The sequence below is a fragment of the Notolepis coatsorum genome, assembly GCF_963971535.1.
Source record: "Notolepis coatsorum genome assembly, chromosome: 17".
Lineage (NCBI taxonomy): Eukaryota > Metazoa > Chordata > Actinopteri > Aulopiformes > Paralepididae > Notolepis > Notolepis coatsorum.
Window position 1 is genome coordinate 34,058,281 of NC_140181.1, and position 26,837 is coordinate 34,085,117.

Below are 26,837 nucleotides of genomic sequence, written 5' to 3' on the forward strand. Positions count from 1 at the left end.
ATTCAGTACGCGTGCACGTACGCGAGATAGTGCAGTAGTGATGCCAAGCAGAGCCCCTAATGAAACAGAACTGTTATTATCCTTGTCACATTTTCACCTCTCTCTCTCTCTCTCTCTCTCTCTCTCTCTCTCTCTCTCTCTCTCTCTCTCTCTTTTTCTCTTTCTCTCTCGCCTCTCTCTCTCTCTCTCTCTCTCTCTCTCTCTCTCTCTCTCTCTCTCTCTCAATTCAATTCAAATGGGCTTTATTGACATGGGAAACATACGTTTACATTGCCAAAGCCAAACAAAACAAAACAATCAAACAGATAAAACAAAAGAAATCAGTACATTACAGAAGGAATTTCTTGTACAGTCTTTATGGTGGTTGTATTCCGTTGGATGTCCTTTTCTTGTCACAGCAGCTCACATATCTGGCTGCTGTGTTTGCACATTCTTGTATTTCTCCCAGTAGGTATGGGAGTTTTGAGTTATTGTCCATGTTTTCAAAGTCTCTTTGGGTGTTTGCAATTTGTGGGAAGTATGCAGTGATGGGCAGTAGCTTGCTACAAGTAGCGAAGCTACATAGCTTAACTACAATTCTCAGTAGCGTGCTGGTAGCTCGCTACTTTTTAACCAGGGTAGCGGTCTCTGTAGCGGAGCTATTTATAGAACGAAGTAGTAACGTAGCGACGAGAAACGTTACACGCTACTTTCGAGAGAAACAGTCTAGACTAGAATATCTGCGAGGAGAAAAAAAACACCCCGTAAAAAAACCCACTATGATTGGTTGGTTTGTTTAGATATGAGTGACGACTCACGATTGGGTATGGTAGGCCAAAACGTTATGGGTAGGCCAATCAGAGGCAGGATAGGGCGGGACTCCAGCCGCAAAGCAGGAAGTGAAAATCAAAACACAGACGTATTGAATGAATGCAATTTAACGGATTACATGAACAAGAACCAATCTGCGCGAAATGGCAGAGGGGTTCGATGGCATTGATGAAGATGATGATGTCAATAACAACAATGACTCTCCATGGCCCTATCTGGGACACATTTATGAGTTTGACTGAAAAAACGCCAGCACTAACTTGAAGACACGTCATTCAGGTGAGCTGATGAAAATCAATTGTTCCCAAACAGCACACAAGTCAGTACACTTTGTCAACAGCTTTAACTAAGATAGCTGCTATCATGATGTTTCACTGTAGGCAGAAAATGAACAATATTATTGGGGTGGAGAAAAGAAAAAAGAGGGAAAAGCAGTGGTTCTCAACCTGTGGGACAGGACCCCCAGGGGCGGTCCCCACATGATTTTGGGGCCATGGAATGTTTTGTGAGTTACATATTTAAATACATTTGGTCATTTAGCTGACACTTTCATTCAAAGCAACTTACAAATTGTGTACAACAAGTCAGTAGTGGTACATATCTAGCGGCCAAGGATAAGTAGTATTGTTTGTCAGTGTCAAGCTTGAGTGTTATACTCTGAGTACATACTGTAGTAGTATAGACATATTAGCATAGTTGGTAGTAGTATATACATGGTAGCATAATACTAGTAAAATGAAGTAAAACAATTCAGATATTGAAGAAGTGTGTAATACAAGTTAATGTTAAAAGGATGACACAAAAAGCCAGACCGAGGGCTTGTTTCAGTTTTATAATAAATAATCAAACTGAGAATTTTTTTCCCTGCCTATTTGTTTGGTGGAAACTTGGTCACGAAGTAAAAAAAAAAAAAAAAAAGTAGTGCCGATGTAGCTAGCTATTTTTGACGTGTTCTTGTAGTGTAGCTTGCTACATTTCTCTGGGGATAGCTTCCATTGTAGTTGAGCTATATTTAATCGAGAGTAACTTGTAGTGTAGCTTGCTACATTTTCCAAGTAGCTTGCCCATCACTGAGTATATGTCTCTGATGTCTTGGTATAGTGGGCAGGTTGTTAAGAAGTGGAGCTCGGTTTCCACCTCATCTTGTGTGCAGTGGGTGCATAGTCTGTCTTCGCTTGGGAGCCAGGTCTGCCTATGGCGGCCTTTCTCGATGGCTAGGCTGTGCTCGCTGAGTCTGTACCTAGTCCTGTGTTCTGAGCTGTGTGCTGAGCTGTGTTCTGCATGTGTTCTGTGTTCTGAGATGTGTTCTGAGCTGTGTTCTGTGTTCTGAGCTGTGTTCTGAGCTGTGTGCTGAGCTGTGTTCTGTGTTCTGATCTGTGTTCTGAGCTGTGTGCTGAGCTGTGTTCGGCATGTGTTCTGTGTTCTGAGGTGTCCTATGTTCTGAGCTGTGTTCTGAGCTGTGTGCTGAGTTGTGTTCTGTGCTGTGTTCTGCATGTGTTCTGTGTTCTGAGCTGTGTTCTGAGATGTGTTCTGAGCTGTGTTCTGAGCTGTGTTCTGTGCTGTGTTCTGAGATGTGTTCTGTGTTCTGAGCTGTGTTCTGAGCTGTGTTCTGTGCTGTGTTCTGAGATGTGTTCTGTGTTCTGAGCTGTGTTCTAAGCTGTGTTGTGTTCTGAGCTGTGTTCTGAGCTTATATAGTGCTTTTACTAACTATATTATATTTCTCTCTCCTCTGGTCAGGGGCATTGCTGGGTCTGTGCAGCGATAACACTGTATATTGACTGTAGAACGGGAGCTCTCTCTCTCTCTCTCTCTCTTGCTATATGTTGACTGTATCATGCCCAGCCTCGGGCAGCGCCTCGGGCAGCGCCTCGGGCAGCGCTATAAATCTTACATTTTAAGAATATGTTGACTGTATTAAAAAAAAAATATATATATATTTTTTTTACCTTTGGGGGGGGGGGGGGGGGGGGGGGGGCGCTGCAATCCAATTCAAAATGGCGGAGCAGTTTCCATAATAAAAAAGTAACTGTATTTACAGTAGATTTCATTCACGGTTCTGGTGATACTAAATCCAGATTGAACTCTGCCATTGGAAAGAGAACATTTGGCCCGATCCATATATGTGCGACTTGGCTATAATAAGGTAATTTATAGGCTTGATATTCTATATTCTATAATAATATTTCAAGTTCAAGTTCAAGTTTCTTTATTAGTTGTCATACAGAAGTACAGAATACTTTTATATAAAATGCTTCTTTCTGTTTTGCTCCAGAGATTATGCTAGATAAAAATAGATAAGTATAAAGTATAGTAAGTATAAAATAGAAGTCAAGTACGTAGACAAAGGTGTTCAATATATACATATATACAATGTACAATGCAGAGTAGAAAAGTAACTGAGTTACAATACAATATACTATATACTATACAGTACAATGCAGAAATGGGATGAGGTACAATTTAGGTACAATTTACAGTAAGGTGTAATGAAGTATGGGTTGTAGTGCAAATTCTTTGCCAATAAATATAAAGTGTGTTTAGGTGTTCTAAAGTGGGTAAAGTGGGTGCTGCAGTGAGTTGTTTGTTTAAAGTGAGTGTGTGCGTGTGGATGTGTGTGCTGTGAGTGCATTTGATGGTTGTTACAATTCTTCATTGTTCAAGCCTTGTTCATTGAGCAATCATTGTTCATTGAGCATCCTGATGGCCTGGGGATAGAAGCTCCTTCTGAGTCTCTCTGTGCTTGCCATGAGACTCCGGTATCGCTTGCCTGACCGCAGCAGTTCAAAGAGGCAGTTGTTTGGGTGGCTGGAGTCTTTGATTATTCTCTTAGCCTTGCCCATGCACCGCTTGTTGTAAATGCCTTGGAGAGTGGGAAGCCCCCCTCCAATTGTGCGTTCGGCTGAACGGGCCACTCTCTGTAGTCTGCTGCGGTCTTGTGCAGTGCTATTCCCAAACCAGGAGGTGATATTGCCAGTCAGGATGCTCTCTATTGTGCATGAGTAGAAGTTCTTGAGGATCTTCTGACTCACGTTGAACTTCCTTAAGCGCCTAAGGAAGTAGAGGCGTTGTCGTGCCTTCTTGATAACACTGTCAATGTGTGTGGTCCATGTCAAGTCCTCGGATATGTGGACTCCGAGGTACTTAAAACTGTTCACTCTCTCAACCGGTGCCCCATCGATGCTGAGGGGGCTGTAGTCCCTGACCCCCGACCTCCTAAAGTCCACAATCATCTCCTTTGTTTTGCTGACGTTCAGGGAGAGGCAGTTCTCTTGACACCATCCCGCTAGAACCTTAACCTCCTCCAGGTAGGCCCTCTCGTCGTTTGCAGAGATCAGGCCCACCACTACTGTGTCGTCAGCAAATTTGATGATTGTGTTGTTGTTCCGCTGTGCCACGCAGTCATGTGTGTACAGGGAGTAGAGGAGGGGACTCAGGACACAGCCCTGGGGGGCCCCTATGTTGAGAGTGATGGATGAGGAGGTGCAGTTGCCTGCTCTCACGACCTGGGGTCTGCCCGTCAGGAAATCCAAGACCCACTGGCAGAGGTCATAGTTCAAGCCCAGGTCCCTGAGCTTGGCTATGAGTTTGGAGGGGACTATGGTATTGAATGCTGAGCTGTAGTCGATGAATAGCATTCCCACATAGTTCCCCTGCCTCTTGTCCAGGTGTGATGCTGCGGTGTGCAGCACATTGGCTATGGCGTCCTCCGTGGACCTGTTGGGGCGGTATGCAAATTGCAGGGGGTCCAGGTTGATGGGGAGGGAGGAGCAGATGTAGCCCTTCACTAGCTTCTCAAAGCACTTCATGGCTATGGAGGTGAGAGCTACAGGGCGGTAGTCATTGAGGCAAGCAGGCTTGGATTTTTTGGGTACAGGGATAATGGTGGACTTCTTCAGACAGGTGGGGATGACAGCCTGTTCTAAGGACAGGTTAAATATGTCAGTGAATACCGGGGCCAGTTGGTCGGCACAGACTTTTAGGATGCGGCCGGGGATGCCGTCCGGTCCTGCTGCCTTCCTGATATTCACTTTCTTATAGGTCCTCCTCACCTCATGTTCTGTTATCCTGAACACTGAATCTCCATCAGCAGTAGGGATGGGGATCGGTTCCTAATTATCCGATTCCTGGAATCGCGTGCCTCCGTGACTATCGATTCCCTTATCGCTGCCAGGTTTTAGTTGTGCATAACGTTAGCGCCACGCATGTAGCCATGGCAGACTATTTGATTCCTTAAAGCCTCGAAATTGCCTGGGTTTTGGTCATATGCTCCCGAAATGCTCCCGCTGTTTGGCTGCTTCTATGTGCAGTGAAAACTACTCTAATGCTTTAGAACCTAGTCATTGATTTAGTTCAGGATAACCTAAGATTAGCCGCGGAGCTAGCGCTAGCTAACGTGAGCTAACTCTAGTTAATCAAGCTCACAGAGAGAGATAAACAGCTGACAGCGGATAGTACAGGTACAAATACAATAAAAAATCGGGTGGGGGCTGTTGTGTAAACCATGTGCTCTTTAGTTCACATATAATAAGAGACGGAGTGTTTGTTTACTAGTCGGTAAGCCAGGCAGTACCGTGCAACATACAAATGTGTCCGTGTAGCAACACAAGCCAATACCTTACAGGACAGGGGCCCGGGGAGGGAGCTCTGTGTGTGTGTGTGTGTGTGTGTGTGTGTGTGTGTGTGTGTGTGTGTGTGTGTGTGTGTGTGTGTGTGTGTGTGTGTGTGTGTGTGTGTGTGTGTGTGTGTGACAGAGAAGTCAGAGGAATAACGACCTGTTGAATGCAACTACGGTTCAATAGATTAAATTAGTTTAAGATATTGAACTGTAGTTACATTCAACAGGTCGTTATTCAATAGATTAAATTAGTTTAAGAATAAAAAAATAAATACATTTTAAGAGAATCTCAAATACGTTATTTTATTTAAGTGTAGGCTATAGTTAATGTTTTATTTTTTACAGTTTTTGTATTTTTCTGACATGGGGGCTCAACAATAAATGACAATCAGAAATGTCAAGTTGCATGTTGTTATTCTAACCAGCTTAGTTCTGTTGCATTTCCAATTTATTTATTAAAATTATAAATTGATCAGGAATCGATAAAGAATCGAATCGATAAGCAGAATCGATAATGGAATCGTATCGATAAAATCCTATCAATTCCCATCCTTAATCAGCAGCGCCCCCCCCCCCCCCCCCCCTCTATTGCAGTGGTTTGTAGGCTGGTGCTGTTATGCAGCCTCAAACCTCGCATAGAAGGTATTGAGATAATTTGCTACGGAGATGTCACTGTTCAGTTTGAGGGAGGTGCCTTTGTAATCTGTCATCGTTCTGAGGCCCTGCCACATAGCTCTAGAGTCAGCCTGTTCATATTGAAGTTCAATTTTATCCCTGTAGCACCTTTTTGCTTCTATTACTGCCCTCCTAACGTTGTATCTGGCCACCTTGTGGTCATTCATGTTGCCTGCCACAAGCCCGGCGTTTTAGGCTGAGGTGCGCGCCTTCAGAGCTTCGCGGACGGATTTGTCTACCCAAGGCTTTTCAAATTGCATGTGTCCGGATGGCAGAATTCAGTACTGTAACTACAAAACCTTCTGTTTACTCATCTTCCCTTTATTCATTTGCTTCGATTTTTTGTACACATGATCTCAAGAAGGTGCTGAACGAGCTCAGTGGCAGTTTTTCATGTCTGGTAATTTTTAGCATGGTGTTATTCACCGTCAAAATGCAAAGAAAAATCATAATTTATATTCTCCTTTGTTTCATCACAATTTACTCAAGTAATAATAATAATAATAATAATAATAATAATAATAATAATAATAATAATAATAATAATAATAATAATAACTATAATAATAATAATGCAGGACTTTGGAGAAGACTTTATTTGGCATGCAGTGACACACATGCGATGGGCGGCACAAACACAGGAACACACACACATGCAATTGTTGGGTTGCCGATGCGATTGAGTATCTGCACTTGACCCATCCTGTCGTCCTTCACCCCAAGGGCAGCCGGGAGCAGATGGGGTGTCGGCGAGGGACCGCGCCCCGGGGACCAATCCACGTGCTCCTGCCCATCTTCGTCAAGGACGCGGCAGCGTTAGCGATCTGTTGTGCATGTTTTTCCATTGGGTTTCTCTTATCGGGGGGGAAACCCTTGCGAGCACGGGGAGAACATGCAAACTCCACACAGAAAGGCCTGGGAGATACCCCACCTGGCTACCTGGCAATGCAGAAACCTGGTCGCCAAGTGGGAATCGAACCCTGGACCTTCTTGCTGTGAGGCGACAGTGTTAACCACTACACCACCGTGCCGCCGCCTAGTAACAGACACAATATTTCTGACACTGGGAATACATTCCCTGAGATCCATAGATGTCCCTAGATACCAATAACATGCAAATGGACATTGTAGAAGTGGAGCAATCGTCCATTTACTTATGTATGTATTTTAGGCAGATTTTTTGAAAATAGGGCTAGGGCTTAAGAGGTTAAAGGTTCATGCTTCTCCCCATCTCTGGCTGACAGAGAGAGAGAGAACGGTAAATAACACCATGCTAACATTGACCAAAAGTGATCAATTACCACTGAGCTTATTCAGCACATTCTTGAGGTGTACTAAAAATGGTCTTGTAGAAGTGGAGCAATCTTCCATTTACTTGGGTATGTACTTTTAGGCAATTTTTTTGAAAATATGGCTAGGGCTTAACATGTTAAATAGTTCATGATGTGTCCCTTTCCTGTTTCACATACAAGCCTGACTACCAAGGCCAAGAAGAACAGATTTCAAAAGCCAAAGGTCTGGTGCACTATATTGTTCTATGGGTGATTTCAATAACATTCTGAGAGATTAAATTTAAGATTTTGTATTCAAAAAAAGACAAAGACCCCACCGAGTGCGGTAGTTACAGACCTTTAAGCCTCCTCGGAACCGATATCAAACTGTACTCTAAGGTATTAGCCATCAGACTACAAAAGCATATGACGTCTTTAATTCATCCGGACCAAACAGGCTTCTCACTGATAACATAAGACGATTACTACACGTACTAGATGCTAACAAGGAAGACAACACACCTAAGGCGATGCTGTCCCTGGATGCAATGAAAGCTTTTGACAGGTTGGAATGGTCGTATCTATGGGCAGTATTAGAAAGGATGGGGTTAGGAAAAGGATTCATTGATATGATTAAAGTATTATACAAAGACCCATCGGCCATGATTACAACAGGTACAATCACTTCCGAAATATTTCCAGTATCACGGTCTTCCAAACAGGGTTGCCCTCTTAGTCCCGGACTATTCGATCTATCATTAGAGCCTTTAGCACAATATATAAGACAATCCCAATCCATAGAACCAATCGTAATCAAGGGCACACAACACAAAATTAGTTTATATGCGGACGACGTAATACTGTTCATGCAAAACCCCAACACCGCATTGCCTCATCTTCTCAAGTTGATTGAGGACTTTGGAGATTTATCGGGATTTAGGATAAATTGGCCGAAGTCGGCCTTCCTCCCACTTAACGCCCCTGCAAAAAGAAATATAACCCTCCCAGAAGAGATACCGATGGTAAAACACTTTAGATGTTTGGGAGTTGAAATATTCCCTACCATAAGCCAAACGGTGAAGCACAATTACATAAAAATCCAAAACAAAATCAAATACGACCTTGTCAGGTGGTCAAAACTTAAAAACTCAGTACAAGCACGGATATCAATAGTTAAGATGGACGTCCTACCTAGAATCAACTTCTTCAGCTCAATGCTACCGTTACCCCCTCCAAAGGGTTACTGGAAAGAATTACACTCCTCCACATACAAATTTATTTGGAATAACAAACCACCACGTATAAAAAGATCCACCGCACAGAGAAACAAAGCAGACGGTGGTATGGCATTTCCAGATTTCCACCACTATTTTAAGGCATACACTTTAAGACCACTGACAACATGGTTTGATCCCCAAGCATCAGTATCCTGGAGAAATTTTGAAGAAAATATAGTAGCTCCACATAGGCTGAAGGACATAGTGTACACCAAATTATCAATTAAGCAATGCGAACGGAAATTTGGCCCCATAATCACTCATGCAATCCGGATATGGCGTGAAACACAAAAAAAAGACTCTATCCCACATAAATGGCATAATCATACTCCCTTATTCAATAACAATGCACTCTTGATTGGAAAACAACCTATAAGATTCCCTAGATGGGAAAAGCAAGGCATACACACATTAGGAGACGTTTTCAACAAACAGGGTTTTTGTAGTTTTGATGAAATATGCAAAAAATGTAATCTCACCAAGTCCTCATATTATTTTTACGCACAGTTATTGGCATGTTTGAAGGCTCACGGTGTTCCATTAAGGATACCAATTGTACACCACAGATACCACAAATTCTTCTATGAAAGAGAGACATCGAAAGGTTTTGTTTCAGATTTTTATCATCAATTACTAACGGCCTCGTATGAAACCCTACATCTAGACTCAGTCTGGAGGAGGGATATACCAGACCTGGAGATAGACTTTGACTGGCAAGAAGCCTGGGCAAATGTACGCCTTGCATCAAGGAACCCGGACCATCAACAAATCAATCTTAACTATATTCACAGGACATACTTAACTCCTATAAGACTGAACAAAATGGGTCTTAAACAAGACTCCAAATGCTCCTTATGTACAAATGGGGACGAAGGGACATTTATGCACATGTACTGGGACTGCCCACCAGTTAAGATATTTTGGAAAGAAGTGACCCAGCAATTGTCAAATCTCTTAACTCTGGATATACCTGTACACCCCTCTGTATTACTGCTGAATGATGTCTTTGAGCATGCAGTACCTCCACAGCTAAAGAGATTGGTTTTATCCGGTATCACAGTGGCTAAAAAGCTGATAGCATCACAATGTTTTTTTTTTTTTTTTTTAAACTTACATTTTTTATTAACAGTTATTTAGACAGACAGCACTTACAAAAAATAAATAATAAAAAATGAAGAGACTAGTATCACAATAAAAACAAAAAGAAAAAACAGTGCACATAAATATTTACATGGGTATCACATGGTTAGTTGTCTGGTTCCCCTACTGTTGTTTTCTAGGTATTTGATACAAAGGCTGATTGTGTATCTCCCTTAAACAGGCATAAACAGGTAATTCCTACTCAAAGACAATAAATGCTGACTAAGGTTTGTATGTGTGATCTGGGTCCAGAGACCCTCCTTGAGTTTCTTTCTTCCCTTCTCCTTCGTCCTTTCTTTTTTTTTCTCTTGTTTATTAACTTTCACTTTGCCTTTTGTTTCACCCATACACAAACCACATCATCCCTGAATATTTAATATCACACCGTTAAACAGACATAAATAATTAGGTATAAAAGCATTCAGCACTTGTAATATCCCAAAAACAAAATAGAAAATATTAACTAAAGTACAGGTGTGTGACATGGGTTCATAGACCCTGCTTGAACATCTTTCCTCCTTTACCCTTCGCTCTCTTGTGTTGCATTTGGTTCTTCCTCTGTGATGTCGTTCTCGTTCCTTTTATAATCCTCCCACTTTCCCCATCTTTCCCCAAATTTCTCTTCCTGTAACCTCAGCATGTGTGTTATCCTTTCCATATCCTGTATTTCTTCCACTATTCCTACCCATTTTGCTATTGTCGGTGGGTCTTCCTTATACCACAGTCTCGTTATTGCTTTTCTGGCCGCTATCAACATTATCTTTATTAAATATTTGTCCCCCCCTTGTATTCCCTCGTGTGTCAGGTCTCCTAAGTAAAGCACCAGTCCTGTTTGTGGTATCCCGTATCCTAATATTCTGATCATTGCTTCCCCTATCTCCTCCCAATACCCCTTCAGCGTCTGACATCCCCAGAATATGTGCGTGTGATTTGCCCCCTCCTTCCCACACATCCTCCAGCATGCTTTTTGTGTTGGTGCATATTTTCCCTTCAGCTCTGGGGTTATAAAGAATCTGATTATGTTTTTCCATCCAAATTCTTTCCATATTCTCGATCCTGTTGTTGAATGTTGTACCTCGCATATGTTCCCCCATTCCTTGCCTGTTATTTCTATCTCTAGCTCTCTCTCCCATTTCTCCCTTATGTAATCTGTCGTGTGTCCCTTGCTGGTCATTATAGCCCGGTATATTGCTGATATTACTCTTCCTTGCCCCCCTTCGTATGCCCATACTATCATCTTTATTATTCCATTCTGTTCCTCGTCTTTGGCCCCCCTTATTTCTTTGTTGTAGTAGTCTCTAACCTGTAGATATCTGAAGTGGTCCCTGTTTTCTAGTCCAAATTTCTCCCGCATCACGATGGTTTCAACCGGAAAAAATTTGCCGGAAGGTCTGGATTCTTACATATCTCGATGTGATTTATCAAGAAATATCAACAGCTAGAATTTTGGGTCTCAATGAATCCAAAATGGCAATGTGGTTAGAAGTGGTGGAGAGAATAAAAGCTAGCATATAATGGTAGTGTCTGGTTAGGAACAAATTATAATGGTTGGATTATCCAATGGGGGGTCCGGGAGAGGGGGGTACGAGCTGGAGCATATGTGTATTTGTATATCCTATTGTGTGTTGTCATGTTTGTTTATGTGTTTGTTTAAAAAATAATAAAAAAATAAAATACAAAAAAAGATTTTGTATTTCTTTTGTTTTTATGGTCTATATAACTATTTTATTTATACATTCATGATGTCACTGCAGTGTACATATTCAAATAGCCAAGTTTGTCCTGAAAACATGTATAAAACTGTGCATTGCAGTGTTGAAGTTATACATGCGTTATTACACAATTAGACCAGGCAAACCAAAAATAGGAACAAATGGCCCCAGAATACCTCCAAGTTAAAAATGGTGATCTAACTCCCCTCCCCCTCATCCAGCTTACAAAGCAGAGCCTCGTCATTATCTCTGTATCTACTGAACCTGACCTCAATGTCTTATTGGAGAGGAGAGGCTAGGAAGATAGTAGTGGAGAGGAGAGGAGAAGAGAGGAAGAGGGAAGAAGCGGAGATGCAAGGAGAGGAAGAAAGTAGTGGAGAGGAGGAGAGAGGAAGATATGGAAGAAGAGGAGGAGAGGAGAGAGGAAGAGAGAGAAGAAGAGGAGAGGAAATTAGAGAGGGGGGGAGTAGTGGAGAGGAGAGGAGGAAAGAAGAGGAGAGAAGGAGAGGAAGAGAGGATAGCCCAATTTGATTGGAGGTCCAGTGAGAAGAGAAGAGTGACTGCACCGAGTCCACCAAAACTATATGTGAAAGCGACCTCGAGAGATATGAGAGGTACAGAAAGAAAGAGGGACAGAGTGTGTGTGTATGTGTGTGTGTGTGTGTGTGTGTGTGTGTGTGTGTGTGTGTGTGTGTGTGTGTGTGTGTGTGAATGAGAGACTGTGTGTGTGAGAGAGAGAGAGAGAGAGAGAGAGAGAGATAGAGAGAGAGAGAGAGAGAGAGAGAGAGAGAGAGAAAGAGAGAGAGAGAGAGAGAGAGAGAGAGAGAGAGAGAGAGAGAGAGAGAGAGAGAGAGAGAGAGAGAGAGAGAGAGAGAGAGAGAGAGAGAGATCCAGTGGGGAAGGTGAAAACAGACATATTGTAGCGAACAGCTGTGACCTATTTCTGGGCTGTCTGTGTGTGTGTCTGTGTGTGTGCGTGTGTGTGCGTGCGTGCACGCGTGTGCGTGTGTGTGTGTGCGTGCGTGTGTGTATGTGTGTTTGTGTTTAGGAAGAGGATTCTGGGCCATGGTTTATGTGTTAGTACCTGAGATCCCAGAACACACACACACACAACCAATGATGGACAGTAGAGCAAGATTATGACAGAGAGAGAGAGAAAGAGAAAGAGAGGAAGGGAGAGAGACAGACAGAGGCAGAGACAGAGACAGGGAGAGAGAACGGAAGGGAGAGAGAGACAGAGTTTTTATTTTATGTTTCAGTTAATCATTGATTCTATGGTGTTACAGTTCATATGATATATTTTTATATTCAGAGTTAATTATATTGTTTACAGTTTATTTTTATTTTCACATTCATATTTAATTTAATTGTTCATCTATTACCCTGCCCATACCTGTACCTCACCTCCCCCATGCTGCCTACATTTACCCAAGGAGATCAATAAAGGAATCTTATCTCATCTTATCTTACAGTATAGTAGATTCATGATTTATTAATGATTGTATTTCTGTGTCTGGCCATTCCAACAGAAAACATTTTATTTTATTTTCTAGTGCCATCCCGCTGACACACAAATAAAAAAATAAAAATAAATAAAAATACAAATAAGATTTTTTTTTTATAAAAGATAATCAAATCAAAACTACAAAACAAAGAATTCAGCAAGGGGCGTGAGTGAGAGCAGCAGAGCAACGCACAACAACATTTGCAGTCTCCTCAAGGGCAGTACAATAGTGCAAGTAAAGTAAAGACAATGTAAACAATTTGTGCAATCCCTAAGGTTTAGTGCAGTTCATGTCGCAGAAGTTTAAAAATATAGTTCCATTCCAATTAATTTATTCATTCATTCATGATAATATTATTATTATTATTATTATTTTTTTTTTTATTTCGCACCATTTCAACAAAACAGTAAAAACATTGACCATGACAGGAAGTAAATAAAGGTGCTGAGTAGAGGCAAGAGACCCAAATGGGCCTATACGGGGCCTCAACTCATTAAATCATTGGATTAAAAAAAATAAACAATTACCAGTCCATATTTAATATTATCATTATTAAAGTGATTCAGTGCATGACAGTGCATAGGTGCATTCATGTACAATTATAAAGTGCTAGTGTAGGTTACGTGTTGGTTTGAGCCTTTTGGTTCTAGCTTGGAGACATCGGTACTGTTATAGATCGTATAGCTTTACGCTCTGCTCTATTGGAACTATCCCTTTATCCACTCTAATAATGAATAACTTTCTCCACATGCACACACCTATTTACCTCCGCCTAGCCAAAACCCACATCCGCTCCTATACAGTGATGCCACTAACGCGTTACTAACGCGGAATGCAGTATTTTCTTTCGTTTTCGACAGTCAAAAATACGTTTGGAGCTGTTTTCCTTGTTTTGGGGAGTGACCTCGCAACCTCAAGTGTTGTACCATGCTTATCAGGCTGACCTAAACATAGCGAGCTAGGAGGGAGACGCTCACGCTGGTAACGCTTTCTTGCACTGGAAGTTCAGTCACTAGTCTACTTAACGTTTGTGTCAGCTAAGCCGGGTGAAAAAAACATTATACTGTCTACCGCATCTGGAATATACAGCACAGCACGACCAAACGGATAGAAAAAAAACCAAAGCCGAAGCATCGACTTCTACAGGACTCGGAGGTGCACCAGCCAAACAGCAAAAGCTGGATTTCTTTACTGGATTTAAACTTTACTACCCACACTTGAAGTGCTGCTGATGCACTCTGAAGGACACCCTGCAGGACACGACTGCAGGCCTTCCAGATGCCATAGTGCAGGTATGTTCCACCTTTGAGTTAAACATCTTTTGCATTGCACTATTCATGAACATGGAACACCATACTGCAGTATGTAGGTTGTCAGTAGCACACAATAATAAATAATAATAATAATAATAATAATAATAATAATTATTATTATTATTATTATTATTATTATTATTATTATTATTATTATTATTATTATTATTATTATTATTATTATTATTATTATTATAATAATAATAATAATAATAATAATAATAATAATAATAATTATTATTATTATTATTATTATTATTATTATTATTATTATTATTATTATTATTATTATTATTATTATTATTATTATTATTATTATTATTATTATTATTATTATTATTATTATTATTATTATAATAATAATAATAATAATAATAATTGTTGTGAAGGGCCAGATTAAACCGAATATATATATTTATTTATATATATATATTTAATTGTATTTGTATATTCTCTAATATTCCCTGATATCCCTTGTATATTCCTTGTACAATATGCATTGAATATCCATTCTAGCCTACTGAACATCCCATAATAGTCTCCATTCTACTATTGGTCGAGACCTTGGTGCCAGGCTGCCATACCCCTCAGACCCAGTTCAAACGTACCGCTCCACATGTACGAACAAGTCCTAGTTCCGCGTAGGAATCTGGCTACCGCACCACTAATGGGACTATTTGTTCATAGTGCGTATATATACTGCGCTACTAAAGTAGGACTTTCTTTTCAGTCCAGTTTCTTACCCTCCAATAGAGTCACAGACGTAAAGCCTCCCCGCGACGCCACGTGTGGGAGTAAGGCCAAGTTCGCCTACCATCGGTATTGAGACATCGTGTATATTAATATTTGAATAGTCATATTTGGCACTATATCGTCGAGTTGGACGTAGTCTATTAAGCTAATAATAGTCTGTTAATATATAGTGCTTCGTGCGGTGAGAATACTACCGTAGTCAGTACCCCATCGTTTCGGGCAGAGAACTGGCTGCTTACCCAGGGTGGTTGACCCCATGTGAAGCTGCACCCGAGGAGCCCCAGAGCCGACGAGCGAGTGGACCTGTATACCGGATTATTCTACCGACGACAGCCCGCCTTCCCAGGCACGGATTATGCTTTGTATACTTTGATTATTCCATGGATAAAGACCCCCGACACTGCCGTGTGTTGGAACCCCCCCCCTGGAGAGGACGCAAGGTGAGGAGACGCTCTGCAAGACGAGGTCGCTTCACGTCTCTCCCCCGTGGACCGGAGAGAGCCGGCCCACAAAGAGTCCACCTGCTTTCATCTGTGGTCCAAGGATCGCCGGCGCATTGAACGGCACTACAGTGGGTTCACCTGGGATACCCTTGGCCGGACGAGGCAGCCGGATTCTACCCCCCCCCCCCCTCCTACTCCTGTCGGCTTACAAGCGACCGGATTAACCCCCCCTTAGTGTATCTCGTATATAATCATTAAAGTATCATTGCTGTTATTCCTTAACTATTCCAGGTCGTATATTTACCACCTGCGCCATCAGAGATTGGACATTCTCTATTGATATACCGACGAATACTCTTTGCCATAAAAGTGCATACTATTTCAATTCATAAATGTAATTAAGTGATTACGTGCTTGCTCTACACACCATTGCTGTGTAGTAATAAACGCATACTTCGACTTCGTACATTTGTGTTGGATCCGTTTCATCTACGTGAGAGTGTTTATGATAATATATTTATGCCGTGTACTGGGTGGCCGAATATTAAGTACAAAGGTAGTGGTAGTAAGTATCATATCTAGTAATACAGTCAGGGAATTGTACCCCTCAGTTACAATTGGTCCTTCGAGCCGGATGGTAATTAGTGTAATATTAATATAGTGTTATTAATATTGAAATGGCCTATGATGAACACTCCACGAAACGATCCTCCTAACCAACGCCCGCAGCGCGAACGACGGCTCCCTCAGTACTTAGAGGCTTACGCTGTCAGTCAACAACCTAGTCTTCTACTAACAGTAAACGCGGTAAAACTAGAAAGTAAAAGTATGTCTAACCCCAACGCCCAGACTACCCCGACCATAGAGGCCCCTACGGGCTCTAATGTAACTGACCAAGTTCACGGTGGGGATTAGTGGGAACCAGACATGACTTCACACCCCGCCAGTACTGAAGAAGTAGTCCCCGATGAGTCCCGGGAGGAATACAACGCTACCGAGAGAGAACTCGGCACGGAAAAAGACGGGGAGAGCACCGTGGAGATAGAGCTCCAAGGCTCCGCAAGGAGTACCCCGAGGGAAGGCTCCCCTATACAACCGCCTTCTCCCAGCGAGGCAGAGAGGACCCTACAGCAGGCCTTCCTCATCAGCCTGAACGCCGCTGCTGAACGCGACCGACTGCAGATCCAGCAGCGAAGCGAACACGAGCAGATACGTCTAGAAATAAGACGCATCCAGATGGAAGAGAATGTGGCCCGAGAACGAGCCGGTGCTCAACGGGACGCAGCGCGCGACAGACAGCAGTCGCAACTAATAGAACAGCTGATCAGACGGACAACGCCCTCTCCCTCCGCCAGAGGCTCCAGGAACTCGTCTAGACACACCTCCAGGGCGGCATCCCCTAGCCGAGTAAACAACCCTGAACTTGACCAACAGACGAGGTCTATACCCCCCACAGACCACCTCCCCCCACCGGTCCAAGCGAGACCTAGCAACCGGGAAGGAGCAGCATATCCTGTGGAGAGGCTAAACCAGAGACTACAAGCACTGGATGACCTAACTGAAGACGAAGAGGAAGAGGAGGAGAACCACGCCCGAAGACAGCACAGTACTCTACCGGACCAGGAGGTCCGGTACAGCCCAGGCTATACTCCCGCGGAGCTGCGCTACAGACCCCCGACTCTATACACGGGTGAGCACGACGCACGACCCGCACCGAGGAACAGCACCTGGACAAGCGGGCCATGGTACACTGCCGGTACCAGCCCATACCAAGGAGCGGGAGGAGACTCGCCTAGGAGGCCTCTCCCCCAACGCTCGCCGATGTATCCACAGTCAGCGTCATACATTGGCACGCCTATGGTACCCGACGTCACCCAAGAGAACCGGGCCCAGTATACAGAACTCCGCATGTGTCTGGAGACCATGTTGGTGGATGTATTGGATGAACGCCACAAATACGCCATCCTACTGAAGCACTTAAAGGTGCCCCGCGCACATAATATAGCGCTCGCCTACGCGACTTCCACCACCCCATACACAGCAGCGCTGGTAGCACTGGACCAGAGGTATGGGCACATATGGGATTACGTGATCCAGGAGATCCGACACATCGACCGCTTACCCCCAGCAATAGACAATCGAGCACTGGACGACCTGTCCATCAGAGTGCAGTCCCTGGTAGGGATGTTGGGAGCGCAAAGAGAGAAGGGGAGGCATGAACTTTACGCCAACTCAAATGTGGAAAGGATTCTGGAGAAGCTGCCGCCCGCTCGTCAGGAGCGCTTTAGGCGGCAGAGGGACCACAGAGACCCGAATGGCCCCGAACCGAACCTCCTCGATCTAGCAGACTTCCTGGCGAGAGAAGTCAGCAGCCTACGGCTAGATACATTCGGACGGAGCACCCCTGGCTCCAGAGAAGGAACCAGACGACTAAATGATGGAAGAAGATCGGTGACTGTGATGCACCAATCGGAGTCAGTACCGAGCAGCAGGAGCCACAGTACCCCCTCCAGAACGGAGAAGTGGAAGATAGTGTGCCCCTACTGTGAGAAAGAACACTGGCTAGCGCAATGTGACTCCTTCCCCAAGCTGAACGCGGAGGAAGCCAGTCAATGGATAAAGTCCAACAAGCGCTGCTTTTGCTGTGCGCGCTCACACATGGCAGCCGAATGCCGCTTAAAGAAAAGGTGCACCAAGTGCGATGGAGCCCATCTGGACATACTTCACGACAGTAACAGACGGCGCCCTTCACCCGCACCATCCCGCCGCAAAGCGAGCGTCATGTACATCGATCCCGCCAGCAGCAGTGGAGCCCGAGTACTCCTAAAAGTAGTGCGTGTGACACTAAGCTACCAGAATAAAGTCCTGGACACTTACGCCGTCCTCGATGACGGGTCAGAGAAGACCCTGCTGCTCGCCTCCGCTGCGGCCCAGCTAGGGCTGCGGGGAAGCGAAACCCAAATGACAATTCGGACAATAAGACGAGATTTGAAGACGATAAAGGGCGAGAATGTCTCATTCTCTATCGCAGCAAGCGGCCAGCCTGAGCGACGGTACCAGATTACAGACGCTTTCACCAGCCAAGAAATAGGACTGTCGCGGTACACATACCCCGTCGCCAAGCTGATGGAGAAATATGTACATCTGCGCAAGTTACCGATCCCGCTCATAGACAATGCTATGCCGACCCTGTTGATAGGCTCCGACCATGCAGACCTCATTGTCCCGATAGACCGGGTTCATACCGGACCCCAAGGCTGTCCTGCAGCAGTCGAGACCCGTTTGGGATGGACTCTCCAAGGCCCGCTCGCCAAATCTCTCAACCGAAGTACAGCCACTAGATGTCTCCACTCCCGAGTCACAGAGGGAGAAACCGCACTCCTGCAACACGTAGAGCGGCTATGGACCTTGGAACAAATGCCCTTTAAGAACGGAAAGAAAGACATTCGCTCTAAAGATGACATTTACGCCATTCACCTCCTCGAGACAGGGACCAAGAGAGTCCCGGTCAACGGCGTGTTGAGATACGCCACGCCACTCCTGCGGCGAGAAGGAATGCCTACTTTCCACGCCAAGACAGACGCCACAGAACGGTACCTGCTGAACACGGAGCGGCGCTTAGCCAAGAACCCCGCCCAAGAGAGTGTATACCGCGCTGAGATTGAGAAGCTCATCACAGCGGGACACGTCACAAAGATGGACATTAAAGAGGCTGACCAGACCACTGAATCGTGGTACGTGCCCCACCACAAGGTCCATCACAACGGTAAAGACCGCATAGTATTTAACTGCAGCTACCAGATCGGATCCCAAAATCTAGATAAAGAGTTACTGCCCGATTGTACGAGCATTGTGGGACAAGGACCAGGGCTGGGACGACCCCATTCCCGCACACCTTGCATCCACCTGGAGAGAGTGGGAGATGGAGCTCCACTCACTCCCAGGCGTTAATATGCGCCGAAGCTACTTCCCACCCACGGTGAGGCCAGAGACATGTAAAATGGACTTACACGTCTTCAGTGACGCCTCAGAGGTCGCATACGGATCAGTAGCCTACTTGCGGGCCCAAGACCAGGGGGGAGAGATCTACACAGCATTTGTCCTCGCCCGCTCGAGAATAGCCCCACGCAAGCAACAATCTATCCCACGTCTAGAGCTCTGCGCAGCCCTAGCCGGAGCGCACCTAGCCACGCTCATCCAACGTGAGCTCACCATACCGGTGTCTAGAACAATCCTGTGGTCAGATTCCACGACGGTACTCGCCTGGATCAAATCGGACTCATGCAAGTACAAAGTCTTCGTGGGAGTCAGAGTCACCGAGATTCAAGACTTAACCGAAGAGTTAACCGGAGAAACAGAGTGGCGCTACGTTGATACAAAACAGAACCCAGCTGACGTCATCACCCGGGGGATGCCCCTGGATGACCTCACCCGTCGCAATGTCTACAGTGACGGCCCCGCATTCCTAAGACTCCCGGAAGGACAGTGGCCCATGCCTATCCTGAGGGAAGCAAGTCCAGAGGAGGTGGAAAATAAGAAGTCTGTGTTCTGTGGATTGAGCACCGTAGCCTCCACCGACCCTAACATAGACGATTGCACGTCCATAGAGAGTGCACAACAAAGAACATTCCTGCGGTACCACCCGGAGTGCAAGTCCCCCGCTGATATGTCAGCAGCTAACTACGAGGAAGCAGAATTGCTTCTACTGCAGCGAGCCCAGAGAGACTCGTTCCCCGATGAATTGGCCTGTCTACAGGGAGGAAAGCCCGTCCCATCCGACAGCAGATTAATTCATCTGGCCCCCGAGAGCGACGCTCATACCCTCATCAGAGTGGGTGGTCGCCTACGCAGAGCCCCCAATCTACCGGATGACATTAAATACCCGATCGTATTGAACAGCCGACACAAGGTCACAGAGCTGATTATAAAGAAATACGATGAGGATGTACATCACGCAGGAGCAGAAAGAGTCTTCGCGGAAATCAGACGTCGTTACTGGATCCTACAAGGAAGAGAGGCGGTACGACGCTTCCAGCGAACATGTCTAGACTGCCGCAAGTGGCGCGCGCAGCCCAGCATACCAAGGATGGCTGACCTTCCTCCATGTCGCCTCCGAATCGGTGACAAGCCATTCCACTCAACGGGTATGGACTGCTTTGGCCCGCTGCACATAAAGAAAGGAAGAGGAACCGAGAAGCGGTGGGGTATTGTATTCAAATGCATGACCACCAGAGCGATACACATCGAGCTTCTCCCGACCATGAGCACAGACTCATTCCTTATGGCCTTCCGAAGATTCACACCACGGAAAGGAAGACCGTCTACCCTATTGTCCGATCATGGGACAAACTTCAAAGGCGGGGAAAGAGAGCTGAGAGAGAGCTTCCAAGCTATGGGCCCAGAACTTAAGACCCACCTCGCTCCAGCACAGGTTGATTTCCAATTCAACCCCCCAAACGCACCCCACTTCGGTGGCACTTGGGAACGAGAAGTGCGCTCCATAAAGACAGCCCTGTACGCAGTACTTGGGGCCCAGACTGTGGCGGATATCGACCCAGTTACCCCCAACACACTCCTGATGGGGCGGCTAGATCCTGCATTACCCCAGACAATGTACCGGCCTGAAGAAGCGAACGGCCGACGAATGTGGAGGTACAGCCAAGTATTAGCCGACAAGTTTTGGAACAGTTTCCTACTGCACTACCTACCGTCTCTACAGACCCGCCAGAAGTGGGTAAAGGAGAGAGACAATTTGACAGAAGGAACAGTCGTCATGATTATTGATCAATCACTGCCCAGAGCTATGTGGCCGGCCGGCCGCGTAAGCAAAGTGATCACCGGTGCCGACGGCAAGGTCCGAGCAGCTGAAGTGCTCGTCCAGGGTCGCACTTACACCCATCCCGTGGCGAGGCTCATAGAACTGCCTCGACTCCCAGACACAATCGATGATGACCATGACCCTACAACCCTATGACTTTGTGAAGTTGACTGACCCCTACAGCAAACCCTTATGTGTAAATAGACAACGCGATTAATCTGTCTCTGTTTAACTGATTAGGTCTGGGACCTATTCAGGGGGTGGCTGTTGTGAAGGGCCAGATTAAACCGAATATATATATTTATTTATATATATATATTTAATTGTATTTGTATATTCTCTAATATTCCCTGATATCCCTTGTATATTCCTTGTACAATATGCATTGAATATCCATTCTAGCCTACTGAACATCCCATAATAGTCTCCATTCTACTATTGGTCGAGACCTTGGTGCCAGGCTGCCATACCCCTCAGACCCAGTTCAAACGTACCGCTCCACATGTACGAACAAGTCCTAGTTCCGCGTAGGAATCTGGCTACCGCACCACTAATGGGACTATTTGTTCATAGTGCGTATATATACTGCGCTACTAAAGTAGGACTTTCTTTTCAGTCCAGTTTCTTACCCTCCAATAGAGTCACAGACGTAAAGCCTCCCCGCGACGCCACGTGTGGGAGTAAGGCCAAGTTCGCCTACCATCGGTATTGAGACATCGTGTATATTAATATTTGAATAGTCATATTTGGCACTATATCGTCGAGTTGGACGTAGTCTATTAAGCTAATAATAGTCTGTTAATATATAGTGCTTCGTGCGGTGAGAATACTACCGTAGTCAGTACCCCATCGTTTCGGGCAGAGAACTGGCTGCTTACCCAGGGTGGTTGACCCCATGTGAAGCTGCACCCGAGGAGCCCCAGAGCCGACGAGCGAGTGGACCTGTATACCGGATTATTCTACCGACGACAGCCCGCCTTCCCAGGCACGGATTATGCTTTGTATACTTTGATTATTCCATGGATAAAGACCCCCGACACTGCCGTGTGTTGGAACCCCCCCCCCTGGAGAGGACGCAAGGTGAGGAGACGCTCTGCAAGACGAGGTCGCTTCACGTCTCTCCCCCGTGGACCGGAGAGAGCCGGCCCACAAAGAGTCCACCTGCTTTCATCTGTGGTCCAAGGATCGCCGGCGCATTGAACGGCACTACAGTGGGTTCACCTGGGATACCCTTGGCCGGACGAGGCAGCCGGATTCTACCCCCCCCCCCCTCCTACTCCTGTCGGCTTACAAGCGACCGGATTAACCCCCCCTTAGTGTATCTCGTATATAATCATTAAAGTATCATTGCTGTTATTCCTTAACTATTCCAGGTCGTATATTTACCACCTGCGCCATCAGAGATTGGACATTCTCTATTGATATACCGACGAATACTCTTTGCCATAAAAGTGCATACTATTTCAATTCATAAATGTAATTAAGTGATTACGTGCTTGCTCTACACACCATTGCTGTGTAGTAATAAACGCATACTTCGACTTCGTACATTTGTGTTGGATCCGTTTCATCTACGTGAGAGTGTTTATGATAATATATTTATGCCGTGTACTGGGTGGCCGAATATTAAGTACAAAGGTAGTGGTAGTAAGTATCATATCTAGTAATACAGTCAGGGAATTGTACCCCTCAGTTACAATAATAATAATAATAATAATAATAATAATAATAATAATAATAATAATAATAATAATAATAATAATAATAATAATAATAATAATAGCATAGGAGGAGCAGTACCGTTTAATAGACTGTTTTTTAAGAGCATGAGCTTCAGATACTGGATAGACCTTCAAACATAAAGAACATTTTCTTGAAGTATAACACTCCAACCCATCAAGTGCTCCTGTGGAACGGCTTTTTAGTCTGGGAGGGTTGGTGCTCACGCCTAGAAGGAACAGACTTTCTGACAAGAGGTTTGAGAAGATTCTGTTACTGAGATATAATCACTGGTTTACTCACCCCTCTCCCCTGTTTCACTAGGAACATTAGAACCATATCTGAATAGGGCAGGCATCAAAGGTAGGCTACATATCAGCCTACATGTGGTGTTATTGACCATTTATCTTTTGTGAAATCTATAGATTTATAGATAGGCCTACCTGCCCTATTAGTACATTTTACTCAAACTGAGTACATTTGACTACATTTTTTTTTGTCATTCTTATGTTGTGGCAGCAGCAGGGACGACGACTTCGTAACCTAGTTACTTTCAAAGTAACTAAGTTACTCTGATAATCAAGTAATCAGTAAAGTAACTAAGATTACTTTTTAAAGGAGTAATCAGTAATCAGATTACTTTTACAAGTAATCTGTGGCATCACTGCTCCTATATAAGCGGGGTCGTGGCCACACAATCAGCTCCTTCCCTACTTTCACCACCGAAAGTGTCTGTATACACCGTTTAGTGCCAAAGTAGTTTGTTGGAGAGGAGCTACGTTGACATTGTATCTTTGTTTTTTCTCTCTCGCTATTTTTATAGAGTAAATGTCTTCACCGTCGGAGGGTCTAGACGACTACAACGCTACCCTCCACCAGCGCTTCACTATCGCGGCGTCCTCCGTGTGTCGCGGGGCGTCTCTGGTTCCACGGTCGTGGGAGGCAGGTGCGCCTGGGCGGCGCCCGGAGGAGAGTGTGCTTCGCCGAGGGGCCGTTGAGCTCCCATCTCCTGTGAGGTGGCCGAGTTCCGGCCCTGGTTCTCCCGCCAGAGGACAGTCGGCCGACAGGCCGACAGTTCCTCTGGTGGCCGGGGATTTGCGTCACAGACTCTTCGCCTCGGCTCGCTCTCGTCATAAGACGGCGAGCAGCGGGGGTGAACGGCCTGGTTGTAGTGTTGTGCTGGAGGCGAGCGAGCGTTCTCTCGCCTCTTCTCTATATCCGATGGAGACTGAGGATTACATGGAGGGGGCGGGGGCTCTCTTGTTCGAAGGCCCAGCGGAGACGTGTCACTCTCCCCTTCAGGGAGTGCTACGTCTCCCTGGGGATCCTTGTACTCTGGGACTGAGTTAAAACCTCCACCCCGGAGACGAGATGCCCCGCTATCTGCCGCATCGGACGATGGCGCCCAGTGCAGCCTCCCGTACGCGAGGGATGCGAGTGACGTGGAAGAAGGTATGCAAGGGGAGTTGCTTGCCTTGTTCCCCGAGCTCATGGCGGCACCTGTTCCCGATGACATGATAGGTCATCTCTGGCAACGTCGTCCTGTGAGAGAGACAGGCGTTGTCTGCCCATTCTTCCCAGCAATGGAGACTTACGTGGCGCGGGGACAGGTAATATCCTGCATCGTTGGCCTTACCCCCGCCCATAGACGACTACATAATGGAGCAGTCGAAGCAGGTGCCCCACCAGTATTGAGCTTGGGGGGGCAAACATCTGATTTTGCACCCCCACTTTTTGATCATATGAAAAATATGATATACCCCCCCCCCCCCCCCCACAATATATAAATCTAGCCATAACTACGTAATTTCAATCAAATTAATAATACGCAATGACACTTAATAACAAGTTTTTAAGTTTCCAAAGATTGCGAACCCCCCCCCCCCCCCCTGCCCCATTATGGTTTGATCCAGTGCCTCCCATCTCCAGCGCTTAGACCTTGGCGCACAGCGCTGCAGTCTGCAGGTAGGCTGAGTGTAAATATAAAAGCCCACAGAGTGTGTCATAATATTGGTGGCAGGCAGGCAGGCTTTTCCAGTAAGTTGTTCAAATAAAAGGATTATGTTAGACATGTCTTTACTATTGAGTGGTAGAACTTCTACGGTTCTACCACGCAATACAATAAAAGTGTTTAAATAATAATAACGTTTCCCTCTCTGGTTGGCGTTAGCTTTAGTGCTAGCCGCTAGCTAACGTTATCTAGATATGTGGTGTGAGCTGGATGACGTTGACTTAATTTGCAAACGTTAACGCTATCTATATGGCAGATGAGCAGGGCCGGATTAACGACGGCCGCGGCCCGTGGGCCTTTAGTGACGAGGGGCCTCCATTTTTTTTTTTTTTTTTTTTTTTTTAGATCAATGTCATGACTGTGCACTGCAGACTCAGGGAGGAGGCAGAGAAGGAGAGAAAGAGACACAAGAGTTACAGGTAATGGAAATATATATTTTTTTCTCTTTCTTATTAAAAACTTGGCCTATTTGAAAGGAGATTGATTTAATAAAAATAAATGAGCGAAAAATCAATATACAGTGTATATACAGTATATATATATTAATATATTATTATTATAGTAATTGGCTATCATACTGCAATATAAACTGAGTTTTATAGTGAAAAGAGCAGCTTTATTGGTCAAGATTGAAGGCTCTATATTGCAGGAAATTGCACATACAGGTTCATTAAATTAAAAAAAAAATGCCGTCTGGTGACCCCCTCCAAACCACCCCTTGCCTGTCCAAAGATAATTTTTTATTTTTTTTTAATTAAAAAATATCTTGCACCCCCACTTTCAACTATAACTAGGCGGCCATGCCCCCGCCTATGTGCCAGTCACGCAGGTGGTGGGTTTGGTCCAGGGGCTAAGGGACGGGGTGCCTCGACTTGATAGCCCGATGGCAGCCATCCTTTGCCCCGAGATGGTGTGGGAGCCATTAAAAAAGCCAGTTCCCCAGGGAAAGTCGGCTAGGCAGTTGGCTTCGTGGAGTGACCAGGTGTACATCGCCTCGACACAGAGCCTGGCTGCAACCTCCAACATTGCACAGCTGGCGCACTACATGTCAGGGCTGATGGCGGGCGGGATGGTACTAGATGACCATCAACGGTACCTCCACGCCCAGGCGGCTGGAGCCATCCTGCATCTGACCCAGCTGCAGGCGATAGCCGCCGGGAAGGAGCGCGCCCTGGCCACTCTCATCCAGCGCCACCTTTGGCTGGAGCAGGCGCGGGTGCCGGACCAGAGGAGGATTCCACTGCTCACGGCCCCCCTCTCCGATGCTGGACTTTTCGGGTCGGCCATGCAGCAGATGACGGCAGCCTGCAGGGAGATGGAGGAGGAGCGCTCCGTGACCCGATGCCACCGGTGACGTGAGAAGGAGGCAACGCCGTGGTTGCCACCGTCACCACCGCCGCTGCTGGGCCTTCCGCGAAAAAGGCCAGGAGTGGAGGAAGTGCCGCTACCGCTGCAGCCAGTCGCCCTGCGCCCGGAGGGAACAGTAGGGATCGACGTGACCAGGAGGCTCCTCAGCACCGTCCCTCCGGGCCGGCTTCCCGTGGGGGCAAACAGCGTTCTGCACACGGCAGGCGACGCTAGTGACTCCCCTGTTTGCCCCCCCCCCCCAAAATATGATTTTGTTATTAAATAAAGGGTCCCTCCTAGTTGTTACAAAACGTATGTTTATTCACTATATATTTGGGGATACAATGTAAACCCTCAACTAGGGGTTGTTGGGGTTGTGTTCTTGCTTAGGGAGTGGGGCAGTTTTCTCTGAAAATTGTTTTTTGGTC